Source organism: Petromyzon marinus, chromosome 62 (assembly GCF_048934315.1).
Source record: "Petromyzon marinus isolate PM22_M1 ecotype Great Lakes invasive population chromosome 62, UKy_Petmar_22M1.pri1.0, whole genome shotgun sequence".
Classification (NCBI taxonomy): domain Eukaryota; kingdom Metazoa; phylum Chordata; class Hyperoartia; order Petromyzontiformes; family Petromyzontidae; genus Petromyzon; species Petromyzon marinus.
This window is the reverse complement of record NC_133728.1, coordinates 3486325-3493763: the sequence shown is the minus strand read 5'-3', so window position 1 is coordinate 3493763 and position 7439 is coordinate 3486325.

Sequence of the window (7439 nt, the reverse complement as noted above, 5' to 3'; positions counted from 1 at the left end):
TCTGTGTGTGTGTGCGTCAGTGTGTGTGTGTCTCTGTGTGTGTGTCAGTGTGTGTGTCTGTGTGTGTGTATCAGTGTGTGTGTGTCAGTGTGTGTGCGTCAGTGTGTGTGTGTCTCTGTGTGTGTGTCAGTGTGTGTGTCTGTGTGTGTCAGTGTGTGTGTGTCAGTGTGTGTGTGTCAGTGTGTGTCTGTGTGTCAGTGTGTGTGTGTGTGTCTGTCTGTGTGTCAGTGTGTGTGTCAGTGTGTGTGTGTGTGCGTCAGTGTGTGTGTGTCTGTGTGTGTTTGACAGTGTGTGTGTGTGTCAGTGTGTGTGTCAGTGTGTGTGTGTCTCTGTGTGTGTGTGCGTCAGTGTGTGTGTGTCTCTGTGTGTCAGTGTGTGTGTGTCTGTGTGTGTGTCTGTGTCAGTGTGTGTGTGTCAGTGTGTGTGTGTGTGTCAGTGTGTCTGTGTGTGTGACAGTGTGTGTGTGTGTCTGTCTGTGTGTGTGTCAGTGTGTGTGTCAGTGTGTGTGTCTGTGTGTGTGTCTGTGTGTGTGTCTCTGTGTATGTGTCAGTGTGTGTGTGTCTGTGTGTGTGTGACAGTGTGTGTGCGTCAGTGTGTGTGTGTCTGTGTGTGTGTCAGTGTGTGTGTGTCTCTGTGTGTGTTTTCTCTGTGTGTGTCAGTGTGTGTGTATCTGTGTGTGTGTGTCAGTGTGTGTGTCTGTGTGTGTGTCAAAGACAAAGATCCCCCGTGTAGCTTTAACAGACTGTAGGGGCAAGTGCTGTTAGCGAGCACCTATGAAGGCCGGAACGGTACACGAGGGGGTGGGTGGCCAGCACCACGCCCGACCGCCTTTGTCTCCCTAGTGGCGATGTTTACACACCGCACCGGGTACTCATTTGAGGCTGAGTCGACCTAGGGGAGGCCCGGGACCGGTTCAGATAATCGTCACTGGTGTTGGCCGTGAGCGGGAATCGAACCCGGGTCGCCAGGTTCATAGCGCAGCGCGTGTGTGTGTCTGTGTGTGTGTCAGTGTGTGTGTTTGTGTGTGTGTCTGTGTGTGTGTCTCTGTGTGTGTGTCTGTGTGTGTGTCAGTGTGTGTTTGTCTGTGTGTGTGTCTGTGTGTGTGTGTGTCAGTGTGTGTGTGTCAGTGTGTGTGTCAGTGTGTGTCAGTGTGTGTGTGTCAGTGTGTGCGTGTCTGTGTGTGTGTGTCAGTGTGTGTGTGTCACTGTGTGTGTGTGTCTCTGTGTGTGTCAGTGTGTGTGTGTCAGTGTGTGCGTGTCTGTGTGTGTGCGTTTCTGGAATTTAGCACTATAGATTATGTGTGTATGTGTCTGTGTGTGTGTGCTAGCTGACAGCACTTGATCCTTGCAGTCTGTTGAGGCTATGCGGGTGATCTCTGTCTTTGTGTTTCCGTGTGTGTCTGTGTGCGTGTGTCTGGAATTTGGCACTATAGATTCCGTGTGTATGTATATGTGTGTGTGTATGTATCTGTGTCTGTGTGTATGTATCTGCGTGTGTCTGTGCCTGTGTGTGTGTGTCTGTGTGTATATGTGAGTGGGGAGCGGTGGCGCAGCGGTTAGCGCTACACTGCGCTACGAACCCGGCGACCCGAGTTCGATTCCCGCTCACGGCCAACACCAGTGACGATTATCTGAACCGGGTCCTGGGCCTCCCCTAGGTCGACTCAGCCTCGAAAGAGTTACCCGATGCAGCGGTGTGTAGTAAAAATCGCCACTGGGGAGACAAAGGCGGCCGGGCGTGGTGCTGTCCACAGCTGTAGGCCTTCACAGCCGCTGCTGCTGCTGCTCGCTAACAGCGCACGAGTCTGTGAAGGCGATACGGGGCGCGCATCCCTCTCCTTGTCTGAGTGAGTTGTCGCGTCGCGATCGGTGGGCGCAAAGGTGACGCATCCACCTGCCACTCATCTCGCCGCGTGAAACCTGCACGGCCCTGATGACTCTGATCTAAGTTGTCTTATTGTTGTTGTCTGTTGTTTCCTGTTCGTTTGTCTTGCGTCACGCTGTTGCGCACGGCGTTGGAATGCGGTGGGTTTATTATTATAATTATTATTTTTTATTTATTTTTTTTCCCTGGGGGATTTGCAGGGGTGGCTTTTTTTCCAGGATGTTTCTGTTGCGTGCGGTCATCGTCGTCGTCGTCGCTTTAGGATGTTTCTCGGCTCGTGTTTTGTTTTGTTGAAGTTGCGCCCGAATCAAGAGCCCATTGGCTCACAGGGCTATCTCCACATATATATGTAGTTGTGATTATGTGTTGTCTGTTCAACATGTTTAGCGTACTTCCCGACATGCAACAAACTTGACATTTGCCATGTGGGTACTTTCCAGACTGTACACCATGCAAACATTATGAAAATACACTTTTTTATTTTGGGGGGGTGGGGGGGGAGAGCTCAATAATGCAGATATTTTTTTGCACGGCAAGTGAGCTGTGACGTCACATTTGTCACGTGACCCGCGCACGTGGAAGCGTAACGCCTTGTGGTGTAGTGGTTAGCGCGCTGTCTGTGTGTGTCTGTGTGTGTCTGTGTGTGTGTCTGTGTGTGTGTATACGTGGGTGCGTGTATCTGTGTGTGTGTATCTGGGTGTGTGTGTATCTGTGTGTGTATCTGTGTGTGTGTGTGTATCTGGGTGTGTGTGTGTGTGTCTGTGTGTGTGTCTGTCTGTGTGTGTGTCTGTGTGTGTGTCTGTGTGTGTGCCTGTGTGTGTCTGTTTGTGTGTGTCTGTGTGTCTGTGTGTGTATCTGTGTGTGTGTATCTGTGTGTGTGTCTGTGTGTATGTTTGTGTGTCTGTGTGTGTATGTCTGTGTGTCTGTGTGTATGTCTGTGTGTGTGTATGTATGTGTGTCTGTGTGTGTCTGTGTGTGTGTCTGTGTGTGTGTATGTGTGTGTGTCTGTGTGTGTGTCTGTGTGTCTGTCTGTGTGTGTGTCTGTGTGTCTGTGTGTGTGTATGTCTGTGTGTCTGTGTGTGTGTGTATGTGTGTGTGTCTGTGTGTGTGTCTGTCTGTGTGTGTGTCTGTGTGTCTGTGTGTGTGTCTGTGTGTGTGTGGGGAGGGAGCGGTAGTGTAGTGGTTAGCGCGCTGTCTGTGTGTGTGCATGTCTGTGTGTCTGTCTGTGTGTCTGTGTGTGTGTCTGTGTGTCTGTGTGTGTCTGTCTGAGGGGGGAGGGGGGAGGGGTCAGACATTTGTGACGATGTGTGACGAGAGGGGGGGGAGGGGTTTGAGAAATGTGACGTCACATCAAAATGCGCAACTTTATAAATAAATACAGACAACACGTTTCTACTTAATTAAAGAGACTTTTTTTAAATAAATGTTTTCTCCTACAACATCAGAGTTGCAGCGCCACATTAAACACGCAACTACAATGTGACAATAGTTTAAAGCGATTTGAAGCAGGTTTTATTTTATTTTTTGTGGGGGTGGAGGAGGGGGGTGGGGCAGAGCTTTGTGACGTCATATTTGAGGGCGGGGCGGCGGGGGGGTCTGACTTTTTGTGACGTCGCGTGACGAGGAGGTTGAGGGGGAGGTCAAAAAAAATCGTCAAAAATCGCGTGACGTCATTTATGGACGGACCCAAAGCCAAAATCGTAATTCAGCGAACGCACCGTTGCCAAAATCTCCGTAGTCCCAAACAAAATACTTTTTTAAATGTTGATTAGAAGCCTTTCGAGACTGCAAGGAATCCCATTCTCATTGGTCCTTAAAGTCACGTGGGTAGAAATAAAATTAAAATGAATCCACGACGTTTCGGGCGCAACACACAAGCGGGCTGTTTCAAAAGGCTTGAATTGGGTGCAAGCCCAAGGGTTATAAAGTAGCGGCTCGTGATGTTTAATGTGAGGAAATTAGCAAGTAAATGTAAGATATGAGAGGGGCCGCTCTCCTATATGACAGCCACATGCTAAATTCTCACATTAGGGGGCCGTCCATAAATGACGTCACACGATTTTGGACGATTTTTGACCCCCGCCCCCCTTCAAATATGACGTCACAAAGCTCTGCCCCCCCTCCTCCACCCTCCACAAAAAATAAAACACGCTTCAAATCGCTTTAAACTATTGTCACATTGTAGTTGCGTGTTTAATGTGGCGCTGCACTCTGATGTTGTAGGATAAAACTTTTATTCAAAAATAAAAGTCTCTTTAATTAAGTAGAAACGTGTTCATATTCTTAGCTCTTTCGGTAAAGTCACGTTGAAGGGAAATAATAAAATAATAAAAGATATATTTTTATAGATATGTTATATATTAAATATATTGTTATATATATATTTTATTATTTTATTGTTTCCCTTCAACGTGACTTTACCGAAAGAGCTAAGAATATGAATTACTGCAGTCACGAAAGCTTTAAATCAAAAGAGAAATGTGTTGTGTCTGTATTTATTTAAAGTTGCGCACTTTGATGATGACGTCACATTTCTCAACCACCCCCCCCCCACCCCGACGTCATAAATGTCTGACCCCCCCCTCCCTCCCATAGGTGCGTGACGTCATTTATGGATGGGGGGCGGCGTCACGTGACCGCAATGTGCAAAATGTCGAATGTCGCCTGTTCGTCTTCTTTGACCCTTTCGGTAAAGTCACGTAGAGTGAGAATAAATTAATAAAACAACACTATTAGTGTATTAATTTATTATAAAATAATAGATTAATAAAATAGCACCATTGTTTTATTAATTTACTATTTTATTATTATTACTTTGGTTTTTTCGGTAAAGTCATGTAGAATGAGACTAAAATAATAAATAAATAAAGCACTATTATTTTATTTATTTATTGTTTTATTATCATCTTCTTTGGTTCTTTCGGTAAAGTCACCACGTAGAATGAGATAAAAATAATAAATTAATAAAATAACACTATTATTTTTATTAATTTATTGTTTTATTATCATTCCCAAAGAAGATGAATCCTTGCAGTCACGAAAGCTTTAAATCGACATTTGTCGCCTGTTCGTTGTCTGTGCGTGCCCGATGGAGGGAGCGGTGGCGCAGCGGTTAGCCTGCTACGAATCGCTCACGGCCAAGACGATTATCCGAACCGGTTTCCGGAGGAGGCCGCCCGGCCGCCTTTGTCTCCCCTACCCCCCACCCCCCGGTGACGATGATTTTTTTCACGGCCGTACCGATTGAAATCCCGGTCCACGCAAAGCGGGGGACGGGTCGACCCGGGGCCTGGTCGCGGACGGGAAGCGAACTTCGGCTCGCCGTGTGATTCGTGCGCTAACCACTGCGCCACCGCTCCCCACCCAACCCACCCAGCCAGCCAGCCGCCGCCGCCGCCCCTGCGCCAATACCGGATTATAAGACGCACCCACGACTCTCGCTTTAAAATGCAGGAGAGAGGGGGGGGGGACTAGTGCGTCTGGTAATCCGGAAAATTCGCTAAAACTTTTGATGTTTTCATCGCCACCATCGCCACCATCACCTCCACCACCACCATCACCACCATCACCCCCACCACCACCATCACCACCACCCCCACCACCATCACCTCCACCACCACCCCCCACCATCACCACCATCACCTCCACCACCACCCCCCACCATCACCACCATCACCTCCACCACCACCCCCCACCATCACCACCACCACCCCCACCACCACCACCATCACCACCATCACCCCACCACCATCACCCCCACCACCACCATCACCCCCACCCACCACCATCACCCCCACCCACCACCATCACCCCCACCACCACCATCACCCCCACCCACCACCACCCCATGTTCAAACAAGGGCACAACACCAGCGCGCCCGTACGACTTCTCTCACTGCTCCACCCCCCCTCTCCTCCCCCTCCCCACTCTCCCTCCCCACTCTCCCTCCCCACTCTCCCTCCCCACTCTCCCTCCCCACTCTCCCTCCCCACTCTCCCTCCCCACTCTCCCTCCCCACTCTCCCTCCCCACTCTCCCTCCCCACACTAATCTCTCTCCACCCTCCCTACTCTCCCTCCCCACTCTCCTAATCTCTCTCCCCTCTCCCTCCACTCTCCCCTCCACTCTCTCCTCCTCTCTCCCTCCCCACTCTCCCTCCCCACACTAATCTCTCTCCACTCTCCCCTCTCCCTCCCCACTCTCCTCCTCCTCTCTCTCTCTCTCAATAAGTCTCCGACCCTTCCCTTTTGTGGAATTGTAAAGCGAAATAAGTGAAAGGCATTTCCCTGGCAGAGCAGCAGAGAAATATCCCCAAGTTTAGACAGAAGCTGGTGGCACGGGAGTGTGAAAGTGTGTGTGAGTGTGTGTGAGTGTGTGAGTGTATGTGTGTGTGAGTGTGTGTGAGTGTGTGTGTAAGTGTGTGTGAGAGTGTGTGTGTGAGTTTGTGTAAGTGTGTGTGAGAGTGTGAGTGTGTGTGTGAGAGTGTGTGTGTGTGTGAGTGTGTGTGAGAGTGTGTGTGTGTGAGAGTGTGTGTGAGTGTGTGAGTGTGTGTGAGTGTGTGTGAGTGTATGTGTGTGAGTGTGTGTGAGTGTGTGTGAGTGTGTGTGAGTGTGTGTGAGTGAGTGTGTGTGAGTGTGTGTGTAAGTGTGTGTGAGAGTGTGTGTGTGAGTTTGTGTGTGTGTGAGAGTGTGGTGTGTGTGTGGTGTGTGTGTGTGGTGTGTGTGTGTGTGCTGTGTGTGAGTGTGTGTGAGAGTCTGTGTGTGTGAGTGTGTGTGAGAGTGTGTGTGTGAGTGTGCGTGAGAGTGTGTGTGAGTGTGTGTGAGAGTGTGAGTGTGTGAGTGTGTGTGAGTGTGTGTGTAAGTGTGTGTGTGAGTGTGTGAGTGTGTGTGAGAGTGTGAGTGTGTGAGTGTGTGTGAGTGTGTGTGTAAGTGTGTGTGTGAGTGTGTGTGTAAGTGTGTGTGAGAGTGTGAGTGTGTGAGTGTGTGTGAGTGTGTGTGTGAGTCTGTGTATGTGTGTGTGTAAGTGTGAGTGTGTGTGTGAGTGTGTATGTAAGTGTGTGTGAGAGTGTGAGTGTGTGTGAGAGTGTGAGTGTGTGTGTGAGTGTGTGTAAGTGTGTATGAGTGTGTGTAAGTGTGTGTGTGAGAGTGCGTGTGTAAGTGTGTGTGAGAGTGTGAGTGTGTGTATGAGTGTGTGTAAGTGTGTGTGTGTGAGAGTGTGTGTAATTGTGCGAGTGTGTGTGAGAGTGTGTGAATGTGTGTCTGTGTAAATGGGGAGCGGTAGTGTAGTGGTTAGCGCTATGCTGCGCTATGAACTCGACAACCCAGGTTCGATTCCCGTTCACCGCCCACACCGGTGACGATTAACTGAACCGGTCCCGGGCCTCCCCTAGATCGACTCAGCCTCAAAAGAGTACCTGATGTAGCTGTGTGTAAACATCGCCACTGGGGAGACAAAGGCGACCGGGCGTGGTTGCTGGCCACCCACCCCCTCGTGTGCCGTGCCGGCCTTCATAGGTGCTGCTACTCGCTAACAGCACACGCCCCTCCAACCATCTG